Raw genomic sequence first — 19470 nt, 5'->3', positions numbered from 1 at the left:
GCTGCCCGCCCTCCCTGCAGAGAGGTCATTGCAGTGAGAAGCCAGCGGTGCAGCTCAGAACAGGCAGGGTCAGCAGGCCTGGGGCTGGGGGCAGCACAGGGACGGGGCTGTGTGGGATGTTTGCCTGGTGCATCCTCCACCGCTCCCCGTCCCTCCAGCTCCTCAGCCCCGGTCCTGTCCCACGGCTTGCCTTTCTGCACACTCAAAAGGTCCCTAGTTCCCCTTTCCTGCTGAAGTCACCTCTGAGGGCACTCTGCATGTGACCTGTGTTTTGGTCTGATCTCACGGCCTGTGTGGTTACCAGCACATGGTCGGTGTCCCTGCAGTGAATTAGTGGATGAACGTGAAGGGAGGATGCAGGCTGGGTCACAGGCTGACGCTGCACAGCTCTGGTGTGGAGTGAGACCTGCTCAGCACTGGGGACCCTGCCCACCGCTTTCAAACATGAGCGCTACCCAGCACAGAAGGAAGTGCCAAACAGATTAATTCTTACAGTCCCCAGATGGGATTCCCATGGATGCTGTCACAAAGGGCCACCAACCTGTTGACCTAGAAACACAGATTCATTCTTTCTGTTCCAAAGGCCCGAAGTCTCAAATGCAGCTGCTGCCAGAGCAGAGCTTCCTGCCCCCGTGTCTGACGGGCTGCAGCCAGGCCACACCAGCGCGGCCTCACGTTCCCCATGGCGCCTTCTCTCTGGTTGTTGGTCTGCCTCTGTGTCTCTCCTAAGGACACTCGCTGCGTGCAGGCCCTCCTGGGAATGCTGCATGGCTCCATCTGGAGAGTCTAAGTTACAAGCGCAAGGACACTTCCTGCAAACATGGTCGGTTAGGGCTCCAACCTGGGCTTCTCGTGGGGAGGGGAGGGCGGTTTTCCAACCTCAGTAGACCGAGGACTGGAAGATTCCTGACCCTGCATTTCCTTCTGGTCTGCAGCCCTGAAGCATCATCCAAGGGTCTCCAGAACTCCGCAGCTGGTGAGGACACAGCCCTGCACACGGGGTCACTGTGAGCCTTTCTCTGGGTGGAGGGCAGACTTGGGCTCACAGAGGCAGAAGGGTGCCTACTGGTGCCCTTGCTGGGGGATGCAGGCCATCTGTGTAGACACCCTGCCAGGACACCCTGCTGCCCCCGGCCTGTGAGACCGCACTGCACAGGAGCCTTGGACGCAGGCTCCCGGACAGCCATGCCTGCCAGCCTCCATCAACAGAGTGGTGCTGTCTAAGGGGGCAGGGCGGCACTGTAGCCTCCCGAAAGGGTGTGGACACCACCAAGTTCAAGGACCTCATTTAGAAGCAGAACTTTCAAGGCCCCACTGCCCAACACCACCCCCCTGGGCCCAGAGTGACTCACACAACTGTCCGCCGGGTGACCTTGGTGACCAGTCACTTCCTGCCCACACTGCATCCTGTTCTCCATTCCTTTTATCCACAGCACTGGGGAGCATTTCCGGGTGGGGTCTCTTTGGGCTGCTGCTGCAGGGAACGCCTAGAGCTGGGGCTCTTTTTCTCCTCCTGACTGTTTGCAGCCCCCCAGAGCCCTCCATGTCAGGAGCCTCCAACAGGTCCCCTGCTCTTCAAGGTTTTGAGGAGCTGAGCTCTACTGGGGGCTCGGTACTCCAGCCTTACCGACACCCACAAAAGAGCAAGAATGCTGCCCTGGAGGGCTTATGGGGTTTTGCTTCTGATTCCAGGGAACAGAGACTGGATGGGCGGGGTTCAGTGAGAAAGGGGGTGGCGTCCATCTGGAACACTGAGGAGTGCTGGAAGCACGGGGATGGGGTGGCTTGCGTCCTCCTGGGTCCTGGATTTAGAGTGCCCAACACAGATGCGAGTCCCCTGGCTGCCCGCTTCGAGCAGCACTGGGCAGCAGCAGGAGATGCAGATGGGAGGACTCGGGGTGTCCTGGACATGTGCCCGAGGGGCTTGGAGAAGCCACTCAAGTGGAGAAGGCCAGGAGCTCCAGATATGGGACAGTGATGGGGCCAGGCGTGGGAGGAGCCCAGCGTGGTCCTCTTCTGTCTGTGTTAAGCACCCCCTGCCCCCCACCTCTCCTCGGGACACTCACAGTGGTGTCTGTGTCCACCCAGGTGACCTTGGACACAGCCCCTTCCAGACAGCCACAACCTGATTCCACCTTCAAGACCCTTGGTGCGCAAGGCCAGCACCAGGATAGGGCCCGCGTGTCTTGGGACCCTTATTCAACCTCCAGAGCAGCACTGGGGCTGGCGGAAGCGGAGTGTAGCTCGAGGACAGAGGAGGCCGCTCTGCCCCGCCCTGCAGTCTGGATGTGGCAGACTCTGGGACCGTCACAGCTCACTTCTGGGGCCAATTGGAGTGAGGTGGGAGTACTGATCCAGCCCCCGGGCCACCCTGGGGCTCAGGGGTCACCAGTGAGCCACTGCGAGGCCAGGGCAGGAAAAGATGCGCTTCTCCAGGACTGTGTAGATGCACCGCAGGTCGCCCCAGTCCCTGGCTTCCTGACGCAAGCCTGGACCTCTTCGCTCGCTGCCTATCCAGAGAGCAGGACCCACCAGTGGTTCTCTAACCAGGGTTGTGGACCGATCATGCTGACATTCACAGTTCCTTTCTATGGAAACCCAGCTGTCACTATTCTGGGGTAATGCCTTATGGGAATGCCGCCCCCCTCCTGTAGCTATTGGGGTGACTCCAGCCGTGGGTTCCCCCTCACAAAGCACGATATGAGGCTTGGGTGAACTCGTGGGGTGAGTCCTTCCCATCCCATTAGAGGCTAGGCTGAGGGTTCTCAGAAAGGCAGCCACACACATTGGGGCGGCTGGAGCAGAGGCCGAGCCAGGACAGGCCTCGGGGTTGGGTCAGCTCACTCAGCGCTGCACCCTTGAGCCTAGTAGATCCACCAGAACCCACCCACCTGGGGAGCTGGATGTGCCCGTCATGCTGAGGCTGAAGATGCCAGAAGACAGCGCTCACAGACTCACAGGGAGCCCAGCACCTGGTGAGCAGTTGCTACAACGTGGCGGTCTTCGGGGACCATTTGGACAGCTGCCCTGTGCCACAGGAACAGACGCACGGGGGGTGGGGGGACACTGCAAGCGTCCTTCCCCAGGACGCCTTTAATCTCAGGTCCTGGCACATGATCCTGCCCTCTCAACACGGGTCTCCCCCTTCCAAGTTGCACAGAGGCAGCTTGGGTGATGTGCAGGGTCCCATACTGGGCTTCCCAGGCTCCTCCTGGGATGGAGAGAAGGGTCTCCAGGCTGGAAAATTTGAATAAAGAGATGTTCTTCTAATTTAATTGCTTCTCTGCCAGTAATTCAGAAAACCATCATTTGCACACACATTTCTGAAAGGCTTTTCAAAGAATTTAAACCTCCCATTTAAAATTCTCATTATGGCAGGGAATGGTCCCTCCGGGGACCAACGGTTTTCTCTTTGGTCTCGCAGTCCCTCGAGGTACAGATTTCAATTTGGAGCTCTCACGTGGAAACTCGGGGAGCTCAGCCTTGCAGGTGGCTCTGCCCCGCGCCGGGCATACGCGTTCATTTCCAAGTCTTATGAGCAGGAGAAAGCATTCATCAAACTTCCGCAGAGTAATGGGTCCTTGCTGCTGGGATTAAACGCAACAGGTAGAGAGAATTGCTTTTAATGCATATTTATTGCCCCATCTCTCTGTTTGCTGGAGAACATTAGCACAATCGCTAACAAACTTTCTGTTGATTTATACAAGCGGGTGCAGAAGGGAAGGGCCCGCGCTTTCCCCAAACTGTGATTGAATTCCTCGGGAGACGCTCACTTTCAAATGATCTTGTTAGATATTGTTAGGAACTGATGCATTTGCATAGCATGAATGTTAAAACTCAGAAAATGCTCAGCCGCCAGTTACAGCCATCGCGTCTTTCCCTAATTAATCAGTCACGCCCGAGCGCTGCCAGGTGCGTTGCTGGGCTGAGCAGGAGCCGGGGCTTGGTGCTTATCATCAATCTTAATGACCCGCCAGTCAGCCCGCAGGGTGCCCGCAAGGTGCTGGGGTGCCCCGACCACACTGGGGACCGGAGCCTGAGTCCAGCTGTGAAATCTCTGGGCAGCTGACGAAATTATGCCCACTTCCGTCTTTACTTCCTGACACGTCAAACTTCAGCTATTGCCGGGGGCCCAGGACTGTGCAGCTTTGCCTCACCTCTCTGCTGCGTATTTTGCAGGGAAGGGAGTGGGCGCCGTTCTGTGAGTTCTTGCTGAGTCCAAAGCACACAGCCAGGCTGGGCACAGCCCTCTCTGCAAGCCATAGGTGGAGGGGAACTTGGTGAGCGAGGAACTTGGAATGTGTCTTCCACCCAGATCCTCTGAGGAAGACAGCTGGAGGCAGAGAAAGAGGCTCCGAAAGGTCAAACACAGTGTTGACAGCTTAGTGCCCTGTAGAACACTGAACATCCTCCTGTCCCAGTGGCACAGAACTCGCTCGGGGAAGTGGACAGCACCGCACACGCCCCTGTTCCAACTGCGCATGCAGCCCAGCTCGCGGCCGCCAGGTCTGCAGCCCAGCTCGTGGCCACCCAGGGTGTCCGCTGTCCGGCGCTGTCTTCTCCCAGTCGCCATGCCCGAAGCTGCAGCGCGGAGGCGCCTGTCTGGCGTTCTTCGCAGAGAGCGCCTGTCCGTGGGCCAGGCCTCTGCGCCAGCTCGGGCTGGTGTCTGGGCGTAATTGCACTGCCTTGGGAAGAGCAGTGTGGAGCAGATGGACTAATTGGGTACGGCTTCCCAGAGACCCAGATAATGAATGAGCAGTCCCGCTAGCTAAGTGGCCGATGACAAGCCCGGAAACACACCCCCAGCTCCACCGTAATTAGAGGCTTCGCCCTGAGCTTGCCAGTTTGGCGGGTTTAAAGTTCATTAGGAGTTTAAATAAATCCTTTCGTTTTGGTGTACCTTAAAGAGCTTTCTGTAATCACCTTCATTACACTTTAAAATGGGGCTGGGGAGGGTAGTAATTAGGAAAAATCGGCTCCTGCCAGGGGCGCTTTGCCGTCGTTCACAGATCGATCACCCTGTCACGCTCCTGCCGCTCCAGGAGTGACTCAGGCGGGGTCCAAGCTGGGTGGTGAGTCACACTTGGCTGGGACGGTCAGCTTCAAGGGTGCAGAGCTCCAGAGGGAAGGGAAGGTCCTGGATACTTCGTTTTTGTTTAACCTGTTTCACTTTATTGCTGTACTGGAAATCAGACCCAGAGCCTTCGCCTGGGCTGCATCCCCCGCCCTTGCTATTTTTTTATTTGGAGACAGAACCTCCCTAAGCCGTTAACTTGGCCGGGTGGGTTCCAACTCGAGCTCCCCCTGCCTCGGCCTCTAGAAGCGCTGGGATCACAGGTGTGCACGCCGCCCCCTGCCCGGCTGTACCCTCCATCTCTAAGTCCAGCTTCGCTTTCCACGCGGGTCCGGGGGCCTCCAGCATCCGTGCCTAGCGCTGTTCCTGGGCCGAAGCCTACTGCATGCCCACAGAGGCTTGAAGATCGACGTAGGAGCTTCCATGTGGGTTTACGATGACGGACGAAGTCGTGGGGTAACAGCGCCACATTCCACCCATGCCAAGAAGGCTCAGTCAACGACGTCATAATGTGGTGGGCTTATAGGCATTTCAGTAACAGAGAGCTGTCAGCAGAATTCGGGGAAGGCATGCTTGTACCACACCGTAATGGGGAAGGCTTGATTGTAAATGTCCTGCCATAAAAGCCCGCACGCCATGAATCCCGCCGTGCAGGCAGGCAGATTCTCATTCGCTTAGACTTCCTTGGTATTGCACAAAGTGTGTAGTAAACTAGTTTCTAATGAAATCTGCAAATAAAATTTCAAACAGTGAGTGCCTGCTGTGCAGCGTGGAAATTTCCGGAGCTCCTGGCTCTGGGGACCTGACTTACTTTCTCCTAGCAGCCGCTCCTGATCCGTTCCTCTCCCTCCCATGGCAAGGGGCATGCGTGCTCCGGGTGCCCTAATGGAAGCCCCAGCTCTGCCTCAGCCTGGCCTTCTGGACCCAGGAGGCCGCATCTGAACCTTGGCCTGTGCTAGCCTCAGAGAACCCCGGCCCAGCCCCAGATCTGTGGGGAAGGCCACAGCTGTGTGTCTGGGGAACCCTCTGCCACAGCTGTCTCTGCCCCAGTCTCTGGCTGAGTCCCACTGTGGCGGTGCTGACAAGGCCTAGAGCCACTGTGCTGCGTGAGGAGCAGAGGCCCGAGCTGCTCATCAAACTTTGACACTGTCTTGACTTGGCAGGTGCTGGGTCAGGGGGTGACGGGACCAATTCCTCCCGTCACACCCCTCGGGGACAACCCCAAGCCTTCTTAGGCCGGCACTGTCCACAGGAAGGGGCTCGGGCTCGGGCCGGAAGGCTCATGCCTGGACGGCTGTGGGAAAACCAGAGATGGGCTGAAAAAGGAGGGCCCCAGGCAGAAGGAGGGCCTGGGAGGTGCACTGGGCAGGCAGGCTGTGGGGAGGACAAGCTGGCCAGCAGCTGCGCATCTGCTGGGAAAGTTTGCCCAGATTTTAGTACAAAAATGTATTCCCCGTTTGCATATCCCCCCCTGGTTCCATGAAACTTGATTAAAATCCATCAGTGCTCTGGTCAGGTGAAGGATGGGAGCCGGTGCCAAGGAGACCCGCGGCCTGCCCGAGACTGGCAATTCCCATGATTTAGGGTGATTACAGCTCAGCGGTAATGAGTGCATATTAAGCCTTCCTTCAGTGCCTCCAGAACACTTGATTCATAAACAAATTACCCTGAGCCTGTAATGCGGGGGAAAGAAATAGCAGCTAATTTAACCAGTGAATCAATGGAGAGACAGCAGCCTCTGGATCTCGTAATCGGAAGTGTAATGAGGAAATGAAAGTCGTAGCAAGCAGCACAAGCGCTCGCACGCTCGGCCCAGCCCTGCAGGCCTCCGTGCTGGGACGCTGGGGCAGTGGGGCCTGAGGCTGCGGCAGTGCGGCTGACGGGAGTGCAGGCTTGTGCTGAAGGTGCCAGGCAGGGGCACGCTGCAGCTGTGGTGGCTTCCCCTCTGGTATGTAGACGCCTTCGCACCCGAGGGGCCGCCAGCCAGCTCCTGCAGGAGTGGGGGGCAGAAAAAGATGAGGCTTTCAGGAAGATGCTGGTGTGGCCAGGGTCCTCGATACCACTGTGGGACGGCAGGTGCAGGAGAGGGCCCTTCTGAGGCCTGGGTGCCCCCTCTGGAGAGAGGAGGCCTCAGGTGGCGGAGCTGGCGCCAGCCCAGCCAGCGCGCAGGAAGGGCAGTCTCGGATTCAGGACAGCGCCCCACCTGGGTGGTCTCCGGAAGGCGGCCCAGGTCCGCTGGCTCAGTTCCCTGGCTGCCCAGGATCAGGTAGCAGGAAAGGCCCGCTGAGCCTGGGTCACAGTGCCCCCGGGACTTGTCCTGTAAGCGTCTGCACACGGTGTCCCATGTCCCCTGGCCGGCTCCAGCCGCACGCATTCCCTTTGCGTGGGCCCACAAATCTCAGAGCTCCTCCTCCTCCTCCTCAGCAGGGTCGAGCAGTAGCGCTGCCTGTCTCAGGCAATTCTCAGGGCTCTTTCAGATGCCCCAGACCTCTTTAAGAAAGAGCTCTTTGAGGGGTCCGGGGAGACGGCTCGGCGGTCTCAGCGCTTGCCTGACAAGCACAAGGATCTGGGTTCGATCCCTGGTACCACATGCCAGGCCAGCCTTGCGCGGAGCCAGTTGCCAAAACTGGGTGTGACGGTGCACACCAGTAATCCCAGCTCTGGGGAGCCTGAGACAGGAGGATGTCTAGGAGTCAGAGCTGTATAGCTAGACCCTGTACCAAATAAGTAAATAAATAAATAAATAAATAAATGGATTTTTTTTTTTTTTTTTTTTTTTTTTTTTTTAAAAGAGCACTTCGAGCTCCACCTGGCTCCCTGTACTTCCTTCAAGGGTTTGGACCAGGAAGTGGTAAGAACGTTTTGTGGAATGTGTCCCAGGGCACGTGGGCCTGGGAAGGGCCCCTCCCAGGCACCCGCTCACCCCCCGCTGAGGCTGCCAGGACCGGGGGGCACCCACCACTCTGCCCCAGGGCTTTGCCCAGGTGTCCACGGAGGAGCACCCACACATACACACACACACTGAATTTCTTTTGTGTGTGTTCAGCTTCCACTTCTCAGTGCCACCGGCTACCGAGCCCTACACTGGGGCCCTGAGGGTCACCTTACCCACGTGCTACCCAGGCCTGCTCCATCCCGGCTGGACTCCTCGCTTCCTGTCTTAGAGTGCCCGACGCGTGGGCGGGGAGTCGTTTCGGCTGACCTTATGCAAATAGCCACAGGCCGGAGGACTTCGGGCGATTGAGAAGGGCGGCTAGGATGTTCCCTTGCATTTGCTCAACCTCTAAATCAGAATTTTATGGTGCCAAAGAGTTTGTTCCATCACCAGTCTGGTGATTTTTATGGGACTCATTTCTCCGAAGGGAAGAGAGGGAAGAGGGAGGTGAAATGGGAGTCGTTAGCCTCCTGCTTCGGAGGATAAACACGCACTGCCCAGAGCGGAGGTGCAAACACCTTAAGGGCGGCTGCGCTGGTAGGAAGGAGTCCGAAAGAAGAGACCGAAGCCCACAGCGCTCGGTCGTGTCAGCCCTGTGCAGATGGCTCACTTGGGGAGCGCGGGCCTCCAGGGCCCTCCAGCACCCCTGATGAAGGTGGTGTGGCGTGGCGTGGCGTGGCGTGGCGTGGCCTGGTCTCAGCTCCCTGGGGTGAAGCTCCGAGGGCCCTGGTGGCAGGAATTCCTGAGACAGAGCAGGAAGCTTTGAACATGGCCATCCCTTTTGCGGTGACCAGGGGACTCTGGGACGACACTGCGGTCAGTGTGGCCTGCCTGGCTCCCCCGTGATGATGCTGAGCACCTGCCACATTCTGTCTGAAGGGTCCTGAGCCTCAGGAATGGGCGCCCAAGATGCAGGGTGCGTGGGCAGCACCCGAGGCTCAAGAGCGAGCGCGACTGAGACCTTGAGGACAGCGAAAGGCAGCGGTGGGGCCCTGATCTGGACCCTGGGCTCTCTCCTGTCCCTGACATTGGGGGTGACGGGCTCGTGAAGCCCTTACAGCACCAGGCAGGGTCACTGGCAGCACCCAGGGTGCCCCACGGCTGGGACTGCAGCACCTCCTCATCCAGCAAGCTCCAGATTCAGCCATGGCACTGCCTGACCCCCCGAGCCTTCCCAGAACACCGCTCCACTCTGACCTGTGCGACCTGGAGCAGCCAGGAAAGCAGAGACACACGGTCCCTGACACAGAGCCCATTTCCCTGCGGAGGGGGAGCGGGCTGATGCACACATGGGGGAAGGAGGAAGAGAGGGAGGAAGGGAGGACAGAGGGATGGAGGAAGGAATGAAGGAGGGAAGGAGGGAAGGACATTCGGAAGGAGGGGGAGGGGAGGGAGGAAGGGAGGGGAAGGATGGAAGGAGGGAGTCAGGAAGAAAGATAGGAAAGACCATCAGGTGTGAGAACGGGGGAGCTGTAGACTCTGAAGTGCTCTACCTGTCTTATCGGTGCTGTGTGCTTCCGATGACGGAGGGAGGTGTCACGCTGGTCCTCACTGCAGATATGGGTGGCAAGGGCTCCAGAGGCTGAGCACTGGCCCCAGGCAGTGGCTGGATTCTCCCATCTCTGTGACTGACTGTCGCCGTGCTGAGCTGAGGAAAAGCCCTGGGGGTGAAACTACCCCCAAATGATCTGATACTCCATATGCAGGAGGAGAGAGGACACTCACCCAGAAAGGACAAAGACCTGAACACACCCCGCGGCTGAGTGATCAAGCAATTCTGCAGCCTGAGACCAGAGAAAACTGGAAAAGCAGGCTCTCAACTTGAGGGCTAAGAAAGTGGCAACTTGCCAAAAGCAAGGCCCAAGCGTGGATGGCCACTTACACTAACCCTAACCTTAGCACTAACACTAACCCCATCACGAACCCCAGGCCTAAACCCAAACCTAACCCTACACTTAACACTATGCCCAACACTAACCCTAACCCTATTCCTAGACCTAACTGCAAACCATACAATTACCCCTAACCCCAGCCCTAAATCTACCCTTAAATTTAACCCTAATCCTAATCCCTAATCCTAACCCTAACCCTTAACCCTAACTCTAACCCTAACTCTAGCCTTAACCCTAACCCTAACCCTAATCCTAACTTGAATCCTAACCCTAGCCTGAACCCTTCCTTCTGAGGACTGTGATTCATTCCCTGGGAAGAAGCAGAGCCCTGGGAAGAAGCAGAGCCCTGGGTGTCTTCCACAGCAGAGGGGTCTTCAGTGAGGATTTGGCTCTCAGGATTTGCCCTCCGCCTGTCCCTCCTGCACCGACCACAGGCCAGGGACCCTGGTGGAACCACTGCAGCAGGAGCAGCCCAAGGCCCCTGGCAGCAGGGTCCCTCTGCTTGGGGGAAGCCAGTCCTCAGCCCCTCCAAGGCCATCAGCTGACTGGAAAGGCCCGCCCAGGTGGTACAGCGCGGGGTGTCAGCCTGCACGCGGTCTCCGATCTGAGTGTCAGGCTCGTGCAGATCTGATTTATTTCACTCATGAGTGTGGTCTCTAGTTGCATCCACTTTGTCTTCCTAGTTTAAGAACCTGAAAAAGTAAATAGGATCTGAAAGGGCCAATGGATTTCAGGAAAGAAAGAAACTGTTCAATGAGAAGGAGCAAGTGGGGTGAGGGAAAGGAGACAAGAAGGACAGAAGGAAGGAAAGAGAAGCAGATCGGTATATGCACAGGAGAGCTTGGATACGGTCTTTAAAAGGAGCAGCTAATGCTTAATTTTTCTCTCTCCTTTTCAAATTTTTAAGATTTTTTTTTGACCAGCATTACAGGCTTATATCTAGTAACCTGAGCAACTAATTTGAAGACAGCAATATGCAATATTATAACCATTGTTGAATTCCTATCATTTTGTTCAGTGAAATCCTGTAGTGTTTCTAATGTTTCTTTCTTTTCTTTTCTTTCTCTTTTTTTAAACCAGTTTTTTGTATTCTCTTAAAAAAATTAAAAAATTAATGAACATCAGTCTCATCCAAAATCATCCCGGGACACAGGCACAGTGAGTCGGAGTCCTTCCTGCTCACCGACCCAGCGGCTCCCAGCCCAGTCTCCACACGGCCCTCTCTGCGTGGGTCCATCTGATCCCTTCTTCCCACAGCTGCCCACGGCGTCCAGTGTGGACTGTGCCTGTCGCTCACGCAAGGGTGACCTCCTGAGGCCCAGCCCAGCACGCTGACCACCAGGGAGCAACACGCAGAATAAGGAAGCAAGCTCCGAGGTTCTGAGTGCACTGGACAGCGACAAGGCCCACGAGCATGTGAGTGAATAGAGGTCACTTCAGGGGCCAGGGCCTGCTGTGGCCTCCCAGGAGAGCATGGAAGGTGACCAGGGAGTCGAAGCTCAGGACCCACAGACAGCCGCGGGCAAGCCCGGAGTGGTGGTGGGAGCCACAAGAGCTGAGGGAGTCCTCAGGGCTGGCTGGGATGCTGGAAGCCCTTGCAGCTCCAGCATGGCCGGTGACTACGTTAGTGACAGTGTGGACCTGTGAGTCAGAGAGGCTCAGGTGCCACGCCTTCGGCACCACCTCAGCAGATCTGCCAACATCGCTCGAGGAGGTCTCCTCACTGACAAGATTGGAGGCCACCGTGTCCTCCATGCTGGGTGGCAGCTGGGCTGGCCATAGCCACCATACAGCGGGAGCAGAAGCCTGGGGCCAGACACGTGGGACAGGGTATCTTCTGTCTTCCTCCAAGACAGCTTCGAGGGGCTTTGGAGTGTGCGGCCTCAGAACTGATTTGAACTCTGTTGTCAAGCCCCACGCCCCTTCTCTGTGCTCTGCGCAGTCCTTGGGGTGCAAAAGCGGATGATGCCTCCATGGGGCCTAGGCACCACTTGGGGAGCCTTCTGCCCATGTGCTCATGAGAGTCAGCGGGCGAGGTCACGGGCCAGGTGCCCCCAGCTCTCTAAGCAGCACGGCGCATGCTCAGCCACTCAGAGCCTGGGAAAGAAGAGCCTCTGGTGTCACAAGAATGTGGCCACAGCCACCCAGGGCTGCAGCAAGACAGGATCTGGGGTCCTCAGAGCGGGTGACCTCAGGGAAGGACAACTGAAGTTAGCACACGTGTAGCGAGGGTTATTCAGGGTGGATGGCCACAGAGCTTCCTCCTGGGGTGTGTGTGTGTGTGTGTGTGTGTGTGTGTGTGTGTGTGTGTGTGTGACAGAGACAGAGGCAGACAGAGACAGAGACAGAGACAGAGACAGAGACAGAGACAGGGCTAGAGATGGAACCCAGGCACCATGAAAGCTAGGGCAAGCACTTCACTACACGTTGAGCCCTTGATTTTATTTTATTTATTTATTTTTTATTTTTTGAGGAACTGGGGACTGAACTCAGGCCCCTGCCCTGGGCAGGCAGGCACTCATTCCAATGAGCCATCTCCTCAGCCGCTGAGTCCTTGATTTTTAAAAAAGTGCTGCTACCCTTTATTTTCAGTGGCTTGACTTGAACTTCTGCACTCCCCTCTGGGTCCCCGGTGCACTCCCGATGGGGCTGCGGTGCCCGGCGGCGGTGATCACCTGCAGCAGCAGGTCTGCGGGGTTCCAACTTTCCTCAACATTTGGCACCAAACGATTAGAAACAGAGAACACAAGGACTGGTTCTTTTCACACACAACTCTGAAGTATCAAATTCAGTTCTCCTTGCTCTCGCTTCTGCCTGGTTTTGTTTTTAGATCATTAAACATAAGAATTGCAGATTGGCAAAACAGGCCTGTGTGGAGGTGACGCTGGGGTCTGTGCGTCCCCATGAGATGTTCCTGATTTCGGTGCCGTACACAGCCCGGAAGGACTGCCTCACTTCAGCCCTCTCTCCAGCTATGGCTTCGGAATGAGGTGTTCGGGGCCCCACTGGCCGGAGGAAGCGGGGCTCTCCTATGGTTGTTCCTCAGCCTTGGCAGAAGCCTCATTCCTGGGACTTTGCAAACCCAAAGTGCAAAGCCACGCAGCCTCGCACACGCCCTGTGTGAGCTACACGCAGCCCCCACGTGTGTGCAGTTGTCTAGTGCAATTGGGATGACTAGCAACATAAGCGCTGTGTAAATACTTTGTCTTGAACCTCATTTATGGAGTGACAACAAAACAGAGGCGCATGTGCATCACACGCGTGTGATCCGAACAGTTTTGACCTACAAGTGACTCTGTGTGCAGAGCCTGAGGGTTCAGACAGAGCAATGTTAGTGACACAGATGGGACATGGGCCCCTCCACAGCCAGCGCCACCTGCCAGTCAGTTTTGTGGGGGCAGAGTGACCCCCCACCTCATACCCCCCTCTGTGCACAAAGTGAACTTGTCTGAGGTTCTAGGAGTTAAGATGCACAGCATGAAGCCTTTCTCCTCCCTACAGAGATGCAGGCCCTCACCTGGGGCCACCCTGTGCCCTCTGGCCACCCATGCCGGTCACTAGCTGAGGGGCCAGGCCCTTGGGGACACTCGCAGGAAGAACAAATGACCAAGACAAAGGATCAGCAGCCTCATGTGGATGCCTCACCCTTGCATAAGGAGAGAGGAATCAATCACCATGAACAGTGGTAAGGATTGTGCGCACTGTTCTCGACAACCCATCAGCCCCACCAGTCCCCAGAGAGGGCATTCTGGCGCAGAGCGGGCAGTGTGCGTCCTCCGCCAGCCCGGGTACCCCATGGGGATTCTTGGCACAGTTGTGCCTCACGAGATGCCCAGTGGCCTTGAGTGCTCACTGTGTCTGCAGTCACGGCTGGTCCTGCAGAGAGGGAGCCACCCAAGCAGGGTCCTCAGGCGAATCCTGACTTCCGGGCTCAGCAAACCTGTGGCATGTGATGGCTGTGATGGGGAATCCCATCTGGGAAGTAAGAGGGGACATCTGTGATCTTGGTTCAGGACCTCAGATGAAGGGGAAAACACACCACTGGTGGGTCACTCACCTCCGGAGGTGTGGTCAGGGGACCTCAGTGCCACTTGACCTTCGGCACTTTCTGTCTGTGGTGGAGCTTCCAGTCAGGTAATGTGGAAAGCACAGTGTGAGTGTGGAAGGAGGAGCAAGAGGGCGTCTATGACAGTGTAGGCTGCTAGCTGGGACACCAGGGGATGGAGACATTGCGTGGGGGTGGGGGAGAGGCTGGGATCCCCGGGCCTCCTCTGGGCAAAGCTCTCCAGCCCTGGTCTTTCCCGGTGTGGATGACCGCTGGGCCCCTCTCCACATGCAGAGCTCCTCATAGACCATCCGGGCTGACCAGGCACCGACGGGGCCGGCACTGTGTGTCACCTTCAGCATCCGTGAGAGGGCGGGCGTGAGGGAGCCAGAGAGAGAAACCAGCGGAGAGGTGGGGAGAGAGCGAAGCCAGGACAAGGAGCGAGATCAAACAGGAAGCAGCCCACCACGGAGAGCTCTTAGAACAGCTTCCCGCTGCTTCAGCTTCTCCTGACATTTCGGAGGCTAGGGCAAAGGCGTCCGGCGTTAATATTGATCTCTGTCCATCCTGCAGGTACCAGCGGCTCGATCACAGAACACTCGATTACTCTAATGCAGGACAGAAGAAAATAACCCCGTTTTCTGCCCGCTTGGCAGCTGCAACAGGCTCTGGATCAAGGGGGCAAGGCCAGTGCTGGGCACGGTCTTCTCAGGCGTCGTGGGGCAGGTGCACAGCCTGACTGGCATCTCCAGTCCCTGCAGTAGCCCCAGTAATTTTTGGTCCTCAGTTTCCCCAGAGGTAAAAGGAACCATCTAGCAAAAGGCCAAAAGCTCAATGTCTCCAGAAGGCGGCAAGAACATTGGCACATTGAGCATCGTGCCAGCAGGAGTGGCTGCCACCCCCGTCTGTGTGTTATGGACACTCAAGGGACTGACGACCTCACCTGCTGCCTCTGGGGTGGACGTGGTTCCTCTGTAATCCTGTGGCTAACATACCAGGTCATTCAGGTCCTGGGGGTAGCCCACGGTGCAGAGGGTGGAGTGGGGCCCTCTTGTAGCAGCTGCTGTGAATCCCACTTCCGGTCCTACCCTGCATGTTTGGTGGTTGAAAATTAACACCGCTCTGCCAGGGCCCAGCGTGCTGGTGCGTGGTGACCAGTGCTAAGGGGCTCAGTGACGAAAGCGCATTGTCACTCTGGATTTCTGGGATGGACAGCTCATCACCAGGGTCCTGTGACAGGCTGGCCTCAGTATGCAGGACTCCCCTTCTGACTGCTGTGCAGAGAGGCTCTTGCCTTAACTAGCTGGCCCCGGTGGTCTGGGGACCAGAGGCCATGTCTAGTGGGTCCCTGAGGATGCCTTTACTGCCTAGGACTTGGCGCTGGGAGCCCTCTGTCCCTGCTCCCCTCAGGCCCGCAGTGCTAAGGCACTTGCAGAGCCCTCCATTCTGCCATCCACCATTCCCCCTCCTGCGGGGCAGCCCTAAGAACTGGGGAGTGGGCCCCAGGGCTCCTGTCACCCCTGTAGCCCCACGCTAGCCCCCACCATTCTAAGGGTTTTCTCCATGGATGGGCAGGCAGAGGAGGGACCACCGAGTACTGCCTGCTCCAAGGTCCAGGATACACTGGCCTGGGCCTCGAGACTCCTCTCACTATGCTGGGTCCAGGTAGGCCCCTGCTTGCATTCTGGAGCAGGGAGACCCTCAGAGCTTGGTCCAGCATCAGGCCTCAAGTCTGCCTTCCACATAGAGTCACAGCAGTCATTTCACACGAGCTTGGTAATGCAGCATGAGCTGCCATCCCAACGCGCCGGGACACTGAGGCAGGAGGTTGGCAAGTTCAGATCACCCTGGGCAGCACAGCAAGGCACTGTCTGCAAGTATGAAATAGAAAAGGAGGCTGGCGATGTAGCTCAAGGCAAAGTTCCACAGTACTAGAAAGAAAGAAAGAAAGAAAGAAAGAAAGAAAGAAAGAAAGAGAGAGAGAGAAAGAAAGAAAGAAAGAAAGAAAGAAAGAAAGAAAGAAAGAAAGAAAAAAGAAAGAAAGAGAAAGAAAGAAAGAAAGAAAGAGAGAGAGAGAGAAAGAAAGAAAGAAAGAAAGAAAGAAAGAAAGAAAGAAAGAAAGAAAGAAAGAAAGAAAGAAAAAAAAGACTCAGTTACTTTTTACTTTTTGCTGGGACAAAATACCCAATGCCCAAAATTAAGCAAGGAAAGGTTTATTTAGCTCACAGTTAGTGGAGGTTTCAGTCCATACGGGCTGGCTCCAGGGCAGAGCCGCACATGGCAGAGGGCAGCCATTCATGGCGGCAGAAAACAGCAAGGAGCAAAGGGAAGGGCAGCAGCTGCGGCTCCCAGCCAGCCTCTCGCCCCTCCTTGTATTATAAGCAGGCTACCCTGGGCTGGGGGTGTAGGACTCATGTCCCTGCCCTCCTCTCGTACAGGATGAGGATGTTTACAAACTAAGAATCCTGGTTCTCTGCTGAGTCACTTAATGAAACTTGTAAACTTCTCAAGTTGACACAGTGTATTCATCCAGTACAACGGATCTCATGGTGCTTCTGCCACTGTGCTTGGTTTTGTCCCTGTCTACCTGCCCTTCGTTGCCTCGAGTGCCCCGGGAGCTGTGCCCCTCAGCAGATGGACTGCAGATGATTTGCGCTGTGCCTCGGCAGAAAGTTTGTCTGCATTTGGCTCCTGTCCGGAGACTTTGCCCGAGCCTGAGGTTAAGCGCTCTGGACTAGTTAATGTTGCAAATAGAGCGTCCACTGTATTTTTCATCACACCCCCAGAAGACACTCAGGAAAGAGGGCTTCCAGAGTGGTTCCAGAAAGGGGCAAGAAAGTGGGGCTAAGTGTGTTCAAAGAGGGGGAGGCTTGGGGGAGATTAGGGCTGTGTCTTCTACTGTAATTAGCTTTAAGGTTTGAACACTGACCCTCTTTTCCATCACCCCATCCACATTCTTCTTATGCTCCACTCCGGTCTCTTTGGTGCTTCTGAGGCCCACCATGCCCCTCTCTCCTGCTCCCTAATGAGAAGGTGCAGTATGATTTCTAACCCAGGTGCTTCAGCAAGGAGTGCGGGCTACGGCTCAGCCTAGATACCCAGTAGATCCTAAATCTGATGACAAATGTCCTTATAAGAGACTTGCAAAGTAGGGACACAGAGGAGAGGTTAGAGTCTGCCACGAGCCAGGACCATGTGGAGCCACCTGAAGCTGCAGGAGATCTCTCCCAGAGTTCTGCGGGGGGCTGTGGCCCCACCCACTTGATTTTGAGCTGCTGACTTCCAAGATTTGAGAGAGGCTGGAGATTGAAGTGGGGACTCCAAGTAGCTTGTCACAGCAGCCTCAGGGGACCAGTAGAGACACCCCACCCACACCTGCGGCCCTGGAGTCCCTGGCAGCCTGGAGTTGCTCATCATCCAGCAGGTGCATTAACACCGTGTGACCCCTAAAACCCCAGATGGCCTGACTGTGATAAACTGTGGGTTTGTGTTAAGAACCCCTCTCCTCGGCTTGCTCCTCAGTTTCCTGAAAGGAAGACAGCGTCACCTCCAGCCGCAGCCCATTAGGAGACAGGGACCTGGGCCCAGGTCATCACCAATTCCTCACTGGGGCTCCCTGCGGAGGGGCTGATGAGTGATCCGGCAGTTGCGGTCCAGGCCTGGCCAGCTTGGCACCGCGCCCAGGCTCCTCTGCATTCTTCTGGATAGCCTGCGAGCTGAGGCCACGCCCTTGCCGGAGTCAGCACCTTTGCATCCAGGGAAGGTGACTCCCGCTGACTGTCTTAGCGCCCTTGGGGCTGCTCCTGTGGAACCAGGGCGTTCACAAGGAACCCACATTCATTCGGCTCCTGGTTCTGGACCGCGGGACGTCCAAGCTCGGGGGCTACCAAACCTTACTGAGTGTCCCCTTGCAGGAGCAGCGGAGCAGCACAGCACGCGCTGGCCACATGGCGCACGTGGGCGGAGCCGTCCCTTCCCAGGAGCCACACGCAGCTGCCCGGGATCCGCACCCTGTGGGAGGTCGCAGCCCGGTCCCTGTGGCCGGGGACGAAGCGTGGACTCCGTGGGACACACTCCACCCACAGCACCGACATTCCCAGCTTGTACCCTGCACCCCTTCGCCCAAGCCACAAGCTGCGCTCTTCACCGGTCCAGGTGCGCAGGGCAGCGCTTCCATTGCACAGAACGCGGCTCCATTCCCTCCCCACCTCTCTCCTCCCCTCTCCTCCCTCCCTCCCTCCCTCCTTCCCTCCCTCCCTCCCCTCCCGTCCCCTCCCTCTCTTGGTTCCTTTATCTTTTGAGAAAGTTGCACCTCCCACTGAATATTAGTTTGCTCTTTGATTTATGTATACTTAGAACAGAAGCCACACGGATTTAAGCTCCTGTGCCTGATCTATTTCTTTCCCTCGACATGGTGGTACCAAGGTGCGTCCATATTTCTGCAAATGACTCAAGTTCACAGTGCTGCTCCTTCGTGTGTAAATACCACATGTCCTTTATCCAGTCATGTGCGGATGGACATATACGCTGCCTCCAACATGTAGCTGTTATGAATAGCACTGCTGTAATATGCGGACGCACGTACAGCTGGAGCAGGCTGTCGCTAGCTCTGCCAGGAAGATAAGTAAAAGGAAAACAGCTGCGTCAACTGCAGTATCTAGGGTTAGGATTTCGAGCAGTCGCCGCACTGATTCCCGTAGGGCTTTGGTCTAGGTTTCCACCTGCAGTATAGAAGGGTTTCTTTTCCCACAGCCCCCTGTGGGGAACCACGGCGCTCGTTATTGCTTGAATAACAACCAGAACTTGTTATTGCTTGGATTTTTGATGCTAGCCATTCTTTCTAGGGGAAGATGGAATCTCAGAGTTGTTTCAACTAGCATTTCCCCAACCGACGCGGCGGTGAGCATTCCTCCATGTATCTATTGGCCAGTCATACGCCTTCTTTTATGAAGTATTTATTTATTCTCCTTGCTCATGAGATCCTTGAATGTTTAGGGCCTTCTGCTTTGCTTACCTCATGTGGTGGGGTCCTGGCTAGATGCACCTAGAAGTTCCTCCTACCTCGCACGGGGGTCCTGGCTGGATGCATCGCGAGATTCCGAGGCCCCGTGCCCCCAAGGGCATCTGGGCAGAAAGCCTCGTCAGCTTGACCTCGCTCTTTAGGACAACGGCGCAGACACACAACGCCCTGAGCAGCGGTGGCTCCGGGGGTCTGGGTCTCAGCCTTCCTCTCGCCTCTGTCAGAAACAAGACCTCACTCCGCCACATCGGTAGGTCACGGAGCCCCCTGCAGCAGCGTCACCTTCACTAATGTGATTGCTGTCGGGCTTGGTGTCCAGCTGTCCTCCTGAAGCCGCATGCAGTCACCGTGTTGGAGCAGAGGCCGCTGAATCTGGAGCGTGCGATCGATCTTCAGGGCAGTGCTGGGGTTGAGAGTGCTGGGGTCAAGGGTGGGCGGCTTCCGGTCAGCCCACTGGCTGGGCTGGCACCACCCGAATCCTGGTAGGCTGGCGTGTGTGTGTGT

The sequence above is a fragment of the Octodon degus genome, unplaced genomic scaffold (genome assembly GCF_000260255.1).
Source record: "Octodon degus isolate 3935 unplaced genomic scaffold, OctDeg1.0 scaffold00113, whole genome shotgun sequence".
Classification (NCBI taxonomy): Eukaryota; Metazoa; Chordata; class Mammalia; order Rodentia; family Octodontidae; genus Octodon; species Octodon degus.
The sequence above is the reverse complement of the archived record's forward strand: the minus strand, read 5'-3'. Positions refer to the sequence as shown.